Consider the following 15,798-nt stretch of genomic DNA (forward strand, 5'->3'; position numbering starts at 1 on the left):
GGGTGGAATAAGCTTTCAGTACGGCATGGTGAGTAAGCTCAATACAGCAGTGTCAGTATTATCAATAGATATCAGCATCACAACTGGCATGTGACTAGCACAACGGACATTTCTATCAGTGGTTTTCAACCTTTTTATGCCAAGGCACACCAAATGGCAAGCCAAAATCTCAAGGCACACCTGTATTTATCTCTGTGTGATAGCCTCTATAATGTGTGTTATCACTCTTATCACGACGTAAATGTTTGTTTTTATTTAAAGATATCAAATATTTGTTACAAAATGATTCAAGAATTCATTTAAAAAGTTTGAAAAAGACATTAAAGCACCAATATCAAATTCATTTTAATGGGAAATAATGTAAGATAACGTGACGTGTCACACACTTAAAATTCCCCTGCATGAACGGCAACAAATAGGTTCCCTGTGAATGTTTTTTAAATTAAACTAAATTAAGTTTTTAGCTAGAGTTTGCCTCTTTATAAGGAAATGGGTGTGCACAACATACTGATACAGTCAATTCAAAATTAATTCATAATTTTTTGTATAGGCCCATCTGAATATTGCAGTAATAATGTGTGGTTATCACAAAATCCCATGGCACACCTCGATTTGCACCACAGCACACCATTTGCGAACCACTGATTAACAAAATACCACAAGATGAAGTTCGCAGACAATATTTACAAGATTGACACAAGAGTTTTAATTGATTTAATCTAAAAAAAAAATCTGTATGTATAATCCACCTTTGCTCAATTCAACACACTATACTGCTTTGCTGCTAAAACCTCACTAAAAAAAGATGGAATTGCTGCTACAGTTTGTGATCACATAATAGGATACATAAAATGGTACTGAAATAATAAAAACTGTCAACATTTAAACATTACAGTAGAGAAACTGGGCTAAAATGCAAGGACATAATGTAAGATACAAAGGATGTGCAGTAAGTGCAATTTAAGTTAGTAAGAAGAAGTTAAGTAAGAAGGCAATTAATAAGGCTTTAACAGTTCAGCAATGTTTTCTGAGGCTTGTAAAGTAATGAAAAATCATTTAAAGTATTAAAGTAAAGTATTTAAATGTTGATTCTATAACAAACTGGGGGCCAGTGTAAAGAAGCTAAAACGTATGTATCACTCTTTCTGTGTCTTGAGGAAAAGATTGATTATAATGAATTAATGTTCATACTGTCTAATGTTCATACTTTCTACCATGGACTATCACAAATTAACACACCAGCAACAAAGATTAGGCCTGCATGTTTCCCTGACATTAGCATGTAGCTACTGTATATGCTGCAGTGTACATGCAGCCAGTGAATGACTCTTTACTTTCTTCCACTAAAAATCACAAATAAAAGTGCTTAAACACACCTGGACATGCTCCAGCAGGAATATGATCCAAATTCAGGGAGAAATTAACAACATTGTCAATGGAGATTACATTTTTACCTGACATTAGCATGTAGCTTCATGTAGCAGTATAGGCTACCAAATGCAAACACTTACAGTAGTGTTCCTGGAGTGGATGACCATATAAGGAAATCCTTCAAGATCTGACATCAGCTTGTAGCCAAAATAGGAAAAAATTTGGGAATATTCAGACCAGCCTGAAGCTTGAGGTTTTTGCCCACTTGGATTTTCACTTATACAATTGTTTACCTTATTATTTGAAATTAGGCCAAGTTTGCTACAAGTATCTGACATATGTATCATTATATATATGACAGAAAATAAGGAAATGCATAACAGGTCAATTTTAAAGCAGTCTTAATTTTGACAGCTATTTTAGATTTACTCTTAGTCTTGAGACAAAAATGCTTATTAGTTTTAGTCACATTTTAGTCATATTTAGCCTTTCTAAATTTAGTCTAGTTATAGTCGATGAAAATTCAGAACATTTTAGTCACTTTTTAGTCATTATGTTTTTTATTTGTTCTTTTATCTTTAAACTAGTCCAGTGAGGCTAGTTCATGTATCAGAAATTAGAACTAAGGTGACAGGTTGTAGAGACATTTTAATTTAGACAATTTTGATGATAATAACTTTCAACCTGAATTCTTTTAAAATCTGCAACATGTTAGTCTGGAGGTCTTGTGTCCTCTCACAGAGTTGGTGATTAAAATTAAACTTTCATCTCTGTCAGAGAAAATTGATCTGAGTTCAGACCGTGAATTTACAGCACAGCTGCACTCACATATAACTGAGCCTCTTACCTGCCTGTCAAACAGCATCAAACCATTCTCAAGTCTGGACTGAGTAGAGTCCCGTGGGCTGTGAAGTCCAATGGCCGGTGGCTGTTTGCTCCGCTGTTGTTCAGTGACCAGCAAAATATCCTGGGGCTGACTATTTACTGGAGTTTGCCAGCCTGTTGCTCATGCAGCATTTGAAGATAATCACAAGCACGGCTGTTCTTGTCTTTCAATGTCAGATAGTCAACCACTGACATTTTCGCCACGTCTCTTCACCGAAAATGAAACCGATTTTGTCTTAGTTTTTATTATCAAAATCAGTTTTTACCTTGTCATCATCTCATTTTCGTCATGGAAAAAAGGTTGCTGATGAAAAATTTTAGTAGTAGTTTTTGTCAAAAAAAATTAACAGTGCTTTAATGTCATAAAGAAGTGGTACTCTGTTAAGATCATTTGGATCGAAAGAATTATACAACTGCATATCATCTGTATAGAAATATTCAGAAAAAGATGGTCGTTTTCCACCGAAGTTACGTAGTCTCACATTAAATGTAAATGCATTAAAATCTGCTGAAACTCCATTTGTGCTACTGTAACAACACTTCAACATTTGAACAATAGCTTAGCATTTAGCATTTACCTATATCATTAACCCAACTGTCACTTGCAGCCGCAATGTTCGATCTTTGGCAAAAGATAAATATAGTCGTCTCACTTTGAAACCTGTAAACAGTTAAATGTAGGGTTTTTTCCACTTGTGCAACCCTCAGTACATCAGAATTTCAGCTAGTCTAACAACTGCAGCAGAAAAACTATGAATACAATGATCATTGACCATTTAACATACTGTATGACAAGCTGGACCCAAGCAAAAGGTACAACACTGAAGCCCACTCTCTTCGTTTACAAACAGGCTCTCAAAGAGTTAGATGGAAAACCCAATACTCACCATCACTGGGTGAAATTGGGCAATTTCTTGGCAAAATTCTTGATAAACATAACATCCTTAGTTAGGAAAATTAAATGAAACGTACTGACCTCTGCCTGATGTTTAAAATACTAAATGGCAAAGCTCCTTCACAACTCAGCACTTTTATTAAACAGAAAACAGGAGGTCCGCACTGAGCGCACTGAGAAAGGACTGTGTATTCCCTTATAGGTCCAGCTCTTTCAGCCAGTCATGCTTTTCTTCAAGAGTTTCTCAACTATGGCACACTCTCCCATCTGATATAAGAAACTAACACCTTTCACACCTTCACACAAAGGCTCAAGGCCTGGCTTTCATGTGAACATTTCGAATCAACACGGTACATTGCTCATTGAAACACTACTGTTGGTTTTTCTGGCTAACCTGTTGCTAACCCTATGGGCCCGAGGCCTTTTGGGGTATTTTTAGTGCCTTTATATATATCATATCACAGTCATTCTAAAGGCTACATACACATGCTATATCTTGTTTTTTTTTCAGGACAATCTGGACTATCCAGATTTGCCATTGTTACATGTCCTCATATGTGCCTGTATTTTATATTAATTTTTATATCAATGAAAAAAAACAAATCCGTATGACTAAATTCTTACATTTTGACATGTATCTCACCATAGCAAGCTGGAAAATGACATATTCTGCCATATCTGAAGAGGGGAGACTCTCTGGAATCTGGCAATATACGTAAGAACCATGATGGTGGGACATTCTGTCACTTCACAGTTGTCCAAAACATGTGGTTTGTACCAGGCGGACATGATTGCCAGTATTTTTTCATTATTGCATTGAGTCATTCACAAGTCAAAAATGTGTTTTATCTGAAAGAAACATTCAATATTTACATCTAAGATCATAGAAAAAGAGTCAACCAAGTGCAATGATGTCCTCTAAGATAATATTTGTTTTTCAGTTTCAGTTATATATTGGGGGGACATTTTGGGCATTGGTGGGGGGGCACGTGTCCCCCTCAATGTATATGGTGACTACGGCCCTGTCAGGCATGCACAATTAGGCTACAGTTGTCTGGGTGCGCAAAGGTGAAGTGCGCTGGTTTTGTCATACAAAGTTTGATGGAGTATCAACTGGACAATATGGAGATATTTGCATATTGAAAGCTGGACTACAAATGTGGAAAGACAGGGAGAAACACACGCAAGCCTAAGACGTGGTAAGATAGGATATTCCTCACTATATGAAGTGACTGATAACAAGATCTGTATAATGGATTGTAAAGAAATTCGTCAGGTTTTTATTTTGTAGGCACTTGATCTGTATTTATAGCGTGATGGGATGACAGCACAATGATGTGTGTGGTATAACTGGAAAGCTCTGCTCCGGCGCTTTCATGTGATATGCGTGGCATTTCTGTGCGACCCTGCATTCGCGAGTAATCCATCCAAGAGTAATGTGTGTGCAAAGCTGTATGAAAGCTCTGTTACACATCATTTTAGTGTAACTTTATCATTTTTTTTCGCTGTGAAAACATTGGACTACCTTACATTGGTTGCTGAGAAAATCCGTAGAGAAGAACAGGTGTGAATTTGGACGCACTATGCGTTGTTTGGGCCCATGGGGCTAACCTGACTTGTGTCCCTTGCCTGTTGCCAGGCAGCCAGCTCTGCATGGATCTATTTTATCAACAACTGAGCTAACTCTATGTTGCACTGCTTGTGTTTTGGTGCACGTGACCATAGTGCTAACCCATAACTGCATCTTCTAACGTTTTTTAAAGATCTATGTTATTTGTTGTATTAATCTATCTTTACTGTCTATTGCCCTTCTGCATGTAATGCTTAGCTGTGTGTTGTTGCCTCATGTTGCTTGCATGGCTGTTTGTGCTAACATGCTGTTTGTTGTTGCGGTGTTATTGTATTGTGCTGATGTTCTGCAGTTTCTTGTTGCTTTGCATGGCTTTAGTTTTGTCTTGAGAATTCCTGTTTGCTATTGCTGTACCTTATGGTGTCCTGCAGTCTTTTTTTTTTAACTTGTAGATGCAGTGGCTGCGATTCTGCAAAAGTTACAGACTCACACTTGTAGTGTAAAAAGCGCTGTGAGTGGTCGAATGACTAGAAAGGCGCTATACAAATGCAGGTCCATTTACCATTTATCACTTTAAAATGTATAGGCTAATCTAAATAACCTGAATTGTCACTTGTGCTACTATGCTAATACGTTAGCATCTGAACAGCAGTTTAGCATTTAGCATTATCCCACTATTGTCATTTTCAGCCACAGTGGCGGTCCGGAAAAAGTTACATATGCCCTGTTTCCACCGAACAGTTGGAACGTTAACTTGTAATGGTACTCAATGCATGAGTTAACGATGTGAATCCATCAGCACACCTTAAATGTCAGTATGACAACTTTGACCATTACTAAAGTTTTTATTTTCTCACTCTTGGATGGCATATACTTTTAGTAATAAGTGGACGATAAATGAGGTGCAGACTTCTCTCTGTGTCACCGGTTAAGAGCCAGGAAATACACTAAGTGCTGGACAGAGCTGTGAGTGACAACAACTCCACCCACATTTGAGGGTACTGTTTGTGGTGGAAGTGCTAAATGGACCTAGGGTCTAGGTACCATGTCACAGGGCTATAGTCTTACAATAAAACACATACTCTAATAATATGTTGAAACTCAATGAAATTCTCCTCTATTTCCTCCAAAACTATGAGCTTTATGAAAAAGGAAGCCTATTAATAATACCAATACAGATTCTAGTGATACCATGGCAATATACAGCCGACATAACACATACAGAGTTCATGAGATTTCTTTCATCTAAGAAGGAAGACTCGAACACAGACATCCGATGTAAACTCCAGCACTGATAGCAGCTGCGACAAGATGTTGATTTTGACTGACCAGCTGTCAATCAAAATCAGCAGAAAGTGTCTTAAATGGCTGCTGCCTGGGGATACTTATGAGCAATCAGGGACCCTCTGCTATCAGGGGCTCAATCTGGACCTCAGTTGATTACTCGTGTTGGCCTCAGCGCCTCAGCTCTGGAGGCCCTGGACACTTCACTCAATTCTTATCATAACCATGCATCATCAACAAATTGCCCCGACAAAGAGGTGCCCATTTTCAGAGACTCTCTGCGAGATGAGGAACACGCTTTTCCTCAGATTGTCTGCTGGAACATCGCTAATAGAGTTTGACCTCTTGGCTGCCTGTTAAAGAAATCATTCTCTGCAGGAGCCTTTTGGCTCCACGTGCAACACAGGTGTCTGAGATCATTTGCTGTGCAATTACTCTCTTGTATTTACAGCGAATAACAGCAATATTAGTATTTCACGTGATTAACAGCTTAATTTCTTTAATTATGTGTTTGTGTGAAACTTTATGAAAGGGAAGATTAACAGGGTGTGTGCTGTTTGTGTTTGTGCCAGAATACAATGCATTTACTAAACAGGCGTAAACAGAGCAATTTTATGAGTAAGCAGTTAATCGTGGGAGGAATTAGTTATAGATATTAAGGCAAAAAAAATGAGGTATAGGTATGTCTTTCTGCCGGGGTTTAAAACATTTACCTCGAGTATAAGTTGCTCTCCTCTCAAGCACAGAAGCTGAGGAATGAGATGAAATATAAACTTAACTCTGAGCCAACTGGGGACTAAGTCCTCGCAAATTTATGCATGCGGGTGAATATTTATTTCTGCGATTACCCAGCATGAAACAAAACTCCAAAGAAAGTCTGCCTCCGTTTTCTTCCTCTCACGCAGCACAAAAATAAAAATAAATAAAGCGCCTGCCGTCCATCCTGGGGTGCCTGTTGGTGGCGGAGAAATGAGGCCCCTGCACCGGCATCAGCTGGACAACTCCTCACTGGTCCTTTGAAAAAGAGAAAAGGGGGGAAAGGAAGATCAAAGGCCGTTGCAGCACCATGTTTTATTCTCTGTCTCTCTCCGCAGCGCTCACAGTTTGCCTGCCTTCAGCAAGAGAAATGTCAGACCTGAGGTTTGTGTACTCTATAGTTCCACACAAATTAGACTGGTCCCAGACCTGGGCAATATAAATAATTCTCTTGAGGGGTACGTGTGTGAGTGGGAGTGCAACAGCTTGCTCCTGAAACGCCTGGGGAATGCAAGCAGTGGAAAAGTAGGTCAAAGTGGCAAGATTAGGGTAATAGGGTGTAAAAGAAGAGAAATTTGGAATAATACGTGGAAAATAACTCCAAATGGATACATCAATGATGCATCAATGTCCAGGGAAACTGGCCGAAGTCATAAAGTAGCTAGTAGAGAAAATTTTAGCTGGAGATAAATATGAAATGTGATCGTCAGGATGAGCAACTCGTTTGTCTTACAAAAGCTCAGAAAGGTCAAAAATAACAATGTCATTGTGAGAACTCTTCAGAAATCTACTCCTGTTGGAGGTTTTCCACAACGTTTATCTGTACATTTAACAGCTTGACATACCATGGACACAGATGTTTAAGTCACTGTAAGACTGTGGGGGTTTGTTCTTGTTCCATTTAAATACAACTTTGTGTCTTTTTTGCTTATTTTATTTTCTCTTAGTATGAATGTCCTGTTTGTCTGTAACTTTGTGCTGTATACTGTTCTGTCTTGACCAGGTCTCTCCTGAAAGTGATTACCTGTTTATTTAGCGCTGCACGATTATCATCTTGTTCTCATCCCAACTTGTCGTATACCGCCGCTTTGTCAGTGCACCCACGCATCAAAATGTGACACGCTAGGTAGCCTCCTACGTCAGTTTTGGACGTTAACAGACAGAGTCTCAATTGATGCATTCTGTGCATTGTGTCTTTTCAGATTACATTTCAGTTTTCAAAGGAAATGTACAGTTTCTGCTCCTTACATGTGTACAGTCTTTCTCAAAATAAACTTACAACCTATAGTTAGGCTTAAAATAATGTCACATCACGTGACATACGTTGTCAATCAATCAATTCAATCAATTTTATTTATAAAGCCCAATATCACAAATCACAATTTGCCTTGTTGTGTGACATAAGTCGCTAATGTAGCATGCTACACATACTAACACAGTACGTCATTTTTACAATATCTCCACAGGGTTGTTTTTTCACACGGGACACAAACAGCAGGCTCTCAGGTGAAAGTCCAGTATTTGTTCGACCCATTCACCTGCCTACCCTATACCTTTGGGTGTGTGTGGCTCAGAAGGTAGAGCAGGTCGTCCACTAATCGGAAGATAGCAGTTTGACCCCCAGCTCCTCCAGTCCGCATGTTGAAGTACCCTTGCGCAAGATACTGGACCCCAAATTGCTCCTGATGGCTGTTCCATCGGTGTGTGAGAGTGGTAAAGCCAGTGGCACCTTGTGCGGTAGCCTCGGCCACCTGTGTGTGAATTTATGAATGTGACTTGTAGTGCAAAAAGCACTTTAAAATCACGCTATACAAGCGCAGGTCCACTGACCATTCTCACTCTTTATACTACAGTAGTTGCTGGCAGTGTCAGAAAATAGCTGCTGCCCAGTGTGTATCATACTGCCATGAGAGGTGCCTCTGTGTGTCAGTATCTGACACAGAGGTCATTGACAAAGCGACAGTATTTGATGAGTTGGGAGTAATGGGCATAAGGCAAAAAAAGGATAATCACATTTATTTTGCTCAATATTGAGATCACAGTTATGTTATGGATGTCTGAGTTGATGCTGAACAAGGATGGAGGTTAAGTGAGGTAACATTAGAGACATTATTCGTCTTGGCTGTCAGACATTCGTCATACTGCAGATTGTGGTGTTGTCTCAGGTGGTTTAAAATGTTAGGTGTGTTGCTTTGCAGCACAGACACAAGTGTCATTCACTCGTTGCATATGATTTGCTCTTGCTTAACATCACTTGCCATGAATCCAAAATACTTGCAAACAGTAGCACTCTAAGTGACTGCCTCTTCACCTCCTGCTCCAGACATTTGATTTTTGTTTTGCTTGTCTGCTCTCTGTTTATGTTGCTCCTCTAATCTGGACTCCAGCTGCAGCATTCAGGAAAGTTTTTACAGGCCGATGCAGGGTGCATGCACAGCAGCACGTCAGCTCCTTAAAAGTAGAGGCTGGTTAGAAGAGCTTGATTTGATATGCAGTGGAGTTTTCTTTGAGTTGAGCACGCATTTTAAATATCAATATTGCAGTCGATCATATTCACTTAATTGTGGGAAGCCAAAATTGTGATGAAGATTAAAATTCGATAAATTGTCCAGCTCCAGTTAAAATTAAGGTTAATCAGAAATAGACATACAGCTGTTAAAGTCATGCATGATACTATTTCCAGTCTACTATTTCTTGGTCCAAGGATTGAATTTCACATTGTATTGGATTCTGGTTTAACCAAGTTTTTCTCTGCATTTTTACATTTTGAGCTTTGAAATCTCACCCTGGAAGAAAACCTTATTACATCATCCAATTTCTTTGCCTTGGATGGTTGAAAGAAAATCTTTCGGAGCAATGTCTCATACAAAATACAATAAGAGCGAATGGACAGGCCACTCTCTGCAAAAACAACCCCAGCCCTCATTCATTTTGGGTCCTACCCAATTCTCCCTTACACACGTGACCGCAGATACAAACACGCTCAGAGCATCAGTACAATGATGAATTAAAGTAATTAGAAAATGATGCACTGGAGCCCTCTCCAGTGATGATTGGCAAAAACATGTCAGGGCAACATCAGCATTAATGAGCCATAATCGACATAGGCCTAATTAGCAGTACTTTGTAATTTTACGTAGGTTTATCATCATTAGCCAAGCCTGGCTTGATATAGCATGGAATATGTGGGTGGCATAAGTGTTTGTTTATCATGTAGACACGGAAAATAGTTACATGCTACAATAGCCTCAGTGGAGGGGGGTGTTTCTGTAGGTCTACATCTGCCATGAGGAGTGGCTTCGGGTCTAATTAGATCTCAAAAGACTCTGGAAAGTGGAAGGAAACATGAATATTTAAACAAATGGCGAGATTTACTGTACGTGTTTGGGGGTTTTTATTAGTCATCTTCATTCGAATTATACATTCAAATCAGGAGGAGTAATAAATCATCTATCAATGGGACTATTACAACCCATCAACAAAGCTTTAACACCACTTCTGTGCGTTTTAGTGCCACCATTGTGTTAAAATCGACCAGTCTGGCGTCCTTGAGCTGCAAGTCTGAATCCACTGTGGAAGGTTTTCCTCTCTCTGCTGATTTCAGGCTGTTTGTCTGACATAATTAATGAAAATATTCATCGATCATGTCTTCTGCCATCCACTAATTTACATATTTTTACATGAAGCAACTAAGCACACAGTCAACTCCCTGCTTAATAATTCACTGGCTGTTTTCCCTTTCTATTGTCATTTCAGGGTGTGACAATGCCGGGTTTATTTTTCTAATAAAACCGAATGGCACAATGAGAGGATGGAATTATCCTGGTTGTATTTAATTGAGTTTGACCAGGTCCCTGCTCAGTGTCGGTCTAATCTCCCCCGCAGCACTGTAGTCTCTCTCCCAGGGAGACAGGGGAGGCCGATAAACTTTGAAGCTTGCGCTGAGAACCTGCTCGCTGCACCCTCTGCATTATTCATGATGCAGGGACTAGAGCATCTTCAAATGGCCTGTCATTTCCTTTTACCCTCCATCACAATGGCCATATGCTGCACACACTAGAGGAGGGGATGGGGGAAAAGCAATCTCTAGCTAAGCCTAGCCAAACAGGAACACATACATACTAACAGATACATTCACAAGTAAACCCACACGAGGGGATATGTACAAGTGGGAAAGCTTTGGGAATTCAAAAATCCGCTGTGGCATATTTCAATCTTGTGCCATTCAAAACTAACCTCCTCCCACTGCCTCCACCGCACACAGCCACTGCTGCTAAAGTAAACATGATGACATCCCGTATTCCTGCCAAACCAGAGCGGCGGAAAAAGTTACGAAACAAAGAGAACAATCAAAAGTTTGCAGCAATATTTTCAAAGAAAGTTTTGTGACATTTTTTGGAGAGGTAAGAAATGCACAGACTTAATTGTTCTCATAGGAAATGAAAAGATGTAAATCTCTCAGTGAGGTGCAGTTCTTTTTTCTTTTTCAGAACTAAACAAAGTGCGGAGGCGTAATGATTGTTAGCGTATAAGTCGCATGGTCTACAGTTCCTCTATTCTTTTCTCAGATCATGACATTTTGTCAGCCACCCCGGAGTCCTTTCAGCCAATGTTCCACGCGTTATTTGTGTTTACTGAGTTTGTTTGCGTGACAAAACCACACAAGGCACGTCCCTCAGAGGTAATTGGGATTGCCGTCATTTGGCCTCCCTAATGTCTGCCATTCAGCATTAACATATCATTAGCTCTTTCTGGGACCGTTCACTCAGAAAATTAGAGGTCTCCGCGGACCCCCGGCTCCATCAATATGGCAAAAACAGTTGACACTTTCTCTTTGTCGTTCTCAGGAGAGAGGAGCAGAATGAAGAGAGGCGTGGGAGTAAGAATGGTATTTCAGGTGATTATATTCATTTGTAAAACTTTGTATTTGTGGCTGGAATATAATGCACAAAGAACATAACTGATGCCTTTTCCCCCCCTGACCTTCACCTTGAAGTAAAAAGGCGGCACAGACAGATTGTGGAACGTGATAAAATTGCATATATGGTTCCCGAGGGCTGACATGGATTCTCCTAAAATAACATCAGCCTTAAAGTGATTCGTTTAAATGCTATTGTAAAAACCCTGTCCTTGTTGAATGGTGGAGATGAACTGCGCTGCCTTGATACCTAATGACAAAACATCTGGTAGATTGTTGCTACGCTGTGATGGAATTGCCGTAGCTCCAGCATTTAGTCTTAGTAAATACCTTGTTTTGACACCTATAATGGCGTGAAGTCTAACTTGTTTTTGTTGTTGTCTCACACATTAAATAGGTAGCTGCTGTAAAGTGAGGCTGTGCTTCTCCAGGGTAATTAGAGGTTAAAATTGAAATACAAATATGCAACACCACAAATAACTCTTAGCCTTTAATAGGAGAACAGTGGCTCAGGATGTTAATGTGCCTGCAAGGTCACTGTGGTTTCGCTGATGTCCATTTCATCTTTTTCTCTCATCTCTCCTGTACATATAATTAGTTTGTGTGTGGAGTGTTTAAGTAGCAAATAAGCAGTAAATAAAAACCCTGAGGAAGTTCATGAATGATCTCCACATCAAGTACCTTACATGTGAATGTATTTTATTCCATGGGTAACAATCTTAGAAAAGGCTGAGAGAGGATTCAAGAGGGTTGCTTACATTGTATATTTGTCATGCGGATGGCAGAAAAATACCATCTTTCCTTCAGAAATGTACTTGAAATACAAATGGACATCCTTATTATGTACACACCATTATACTATTAAGAAATATGAGTATGACACAAATACATCCTTGAATCTTTAACAATAGGAGAAACACAAAATATGTCCCTCTGATTTGAATATATGTTATGAAGGTTCCCATTTTTCTACTTGTACCGCAATGACCTTATATCTGTAGCTGAAACTTAAGACTGTAAACATTCAGTGTCCTCTCTGCCATTATCATCTTCTCAGCTAGTTTATATGAAAATTTCTTTCATTGTATATTTTTAAAAAGGGAGGAAGACATATCAGCTAAAGAGTTGTGCTGTTTTTAGCTGTACATTGTGTTCTTTGTAGATGTTTTGAAAAGTGGCAAGATACCGCAAAACTGCAATTATTAGCCCGGGCTATTATTTCCTAAGATCACTGAAATCAATGGGCTTATATTTCGGACAGGCCTTTAATTCCTTTCACACAAAACTATTGTTCAGCAAAGATGGGGAAATATAATTAAATTGTTTAATACATTATGAATATAACTTGTTTGTGAATGAGGCTTCAGAAAACATATCAATTATGGATCATTCATTTGATCCAGCTTTGACAGACAGCGCATCAGACAGAGCGAATTATGGCACCTGGCATACTGACACAACACCACTTTATCCTGTTAAAACAATATTCACAACTTGGATTAATTTTCATGAAAAGCCCTTTTGATTCTTTTGATCTGAGGACCCTTACAGACTAAAGGAATATGAATAACTTACAGGGTAATTAAGGAATGGACACATAATTTGAGGTAGCCACCAACCCAGTTTTAGATATCAGGGGAACTTCTATATAAATGAACTGCTTGGTAAACAGACCAGGCCTCTAATTGAGACAGGCCTTTTTTTGTCAAAGTGTGTGGCCACACCGGGCTAGTATAAGGGACTGGGTGTTTAATTGAAGTTTTATGGTTATTAGTTCTCAGTAGAGAGAAAAGTATAGTACATTGTAGTAGCCATTGAAGAAATAGTAACGACAGTTTTATGTTGTAGGAGTAATCATGTGAGATAAGGAAGTATGTAAATTAATTATTAAAATTAAACATTTGCTGGTTCAAGCATCTTTCATGTGAGGTTTTGCTGCTTTTTTGAAGGTTAATGATGTTTTAAAGTAAAAACATTTAGGTTTTGGGCCGTTGTTCGGATAAAACAGGCAACAAGAAGACTTCACTAGCATTTTTTACTACTTTTGTTTTTTTAACTAAACTGTTAATCAGCTGACCCTTGTGTTTTGTGGACATGGGCTTCACTTCCATATTGTTTGGGGTTTTACAGATCCCACTGCTTGCATATTGATCATAACTGCAAAATCAATCATATTTACCCTTGGAAAGTTGTATTCTGACCTTATATATTTTTTTTTTTCAGTTTTAATTAAATCATATTTCAATTTGTTTGCCAAAATTTCATTCTCATCTTCCCCATGTTTTCCTACATGGCAAGGTTACATAACCCATTTGGGTCCACAAGTGAAAATTTAAAATTTCTTTGGTTGAAATGTTCTCTGGATTTGTTTATGCACAAATCTGAGGACATTTTCTAATTTGGTCAAATTGTTTGGCTGAAAAGTGAGTTTTTCATAATTAGTCTTTAGAAACATAGAACTGCTGTTTTTCTAAATATTTCACTGTTTGTTTGTTTTTAGGGAAAGAAAGTAGTTCCATGTGCCCATAGTCTAAATATGGTATGAAAAGGCCGCATCTAAGAAACTCAGTCAGGTATTTGGTATCTATGAACTCATTCCTTCATTCATTTTTCGTAAACGCTTATCCTGTTGGGGGTCGCAGGGGGCTGGAGCCTATACCAGCTGACATTGGGCGAGAGGTAGGGTACACCCTGGACAGGTCGCCAGACTATCACAGGGCTGACACATAGAGACAGACAACCATTCACACTCACATTCACACCTACGGACAATTTAGAGTCACCAATTAACCTGCATGTCTTTGGACTGTGGGAGGAAGCTGGAGTACTTGGAGAAAACCCACACTGACACAGGGAGAACATGCAACCTCCACACAGAAGGGCACCCCCACCTCAGGGTTTGAACCAAGAACCCTACTGCTGTGGGGTGACAATGCTAACTACTGCACCACTATGTCTATGAACTCATATAAAGTTAAATATCAAAGATGCACACATGCAGTGTGAATAATATTTCATATCGAAAACATTAAATAAACCTGATGTTGGCATTTTTCTGTTTTTCAAAAATCCTGACACGAGTAAGGTGAAGCATTTGATCAATACGTTATGTATCAAGGGTCAAAATAATTTTTAATGTGTTTTTCAGTGGTATTAAAGGAGGTATTGGGTTTCCTAGGACCCCAAACACAACCTGTAACCATAAGGAGTGAGAAAATATGGACATTTTATAATGATGCATGTAGTTTGATATTGTGATTTATTCAACTTTTTTCTGGAAAATCAATTGAGATCCTGACAGGACTTTGGCTAAACCAGCAAATTAAACACCTGCAGAAAAACACAAATCAAATACTTCATCACATTAATGCAAACATCATTTAAAATCCAATACCGCCAGAAAGTAGCCCTGCTCACCGACTGTAACATTGACCACAATAACACACTGTAATGCAAAGAAAAACATCAGAGGGTTAGATACCTCATTAAACAACACGGCGATTCGGCAAATGTGTATCTTCTCACAGTACCTGTGCTCATATAACCTAGCCTAGAGATTAATCAATAACTTCAGCAAGTTACAGGCACAGTGGTATTGTTATTACCTTGTATCGCTATTATCATAAAGCAGATACCAAACACGATCAGAGAGAAAAGTTTGAGCCGCTCAGGGCTGCTTGTATCAATCAAATAGGAAAAATATCCTCAAGGTTGCTTCATAGCTGGCAGTTAAATAAAGCTATCTGTCCAGGGGACGAGTTTGGGCTCCTGATGGGCGTATCAACACATGCGAGACAGTGAGTAAATATTTCCCATGGACGGCCATTAAAAAAGTCACTGTTCGGTGGTAAAGGCTGTCTAATCCCTGCTGGTATGTGTTTCAAATTCAGCAGACAGAAGGAAGCTGATCCAATTCCCTGCATCCTGCAGGACACAGATCTGCATTTCCTCTGCACTTTGATGAAACAGCAGCCAAGCTGTCCGCCTCCATTAACAGCCCCTCTGATTTTACACTGTGCTCTGACAACTCTGTGTGTGTGTGTGTGTGTGTGTGTGTGTGTGTGTGTGTGTGTCTGCTTGCAAGTGTGTCTGCGGGTGCATATAATAAATATGTTTGGG

This window comes from Epinephelus moara, chromosome 11 (assembly GCF_006386435.1).
Source record: "Epinephelus moara isolate mb chromosome 11, YSFRI_EMoa_1.0, whole genome shotgun sequence".
NCBI classification, from domain to species: Eukaryota; Metazoa; Chordata; class Actinopteri; order Perciformes; family Serranidae; genus Epinephelus; species Epinephelus moara.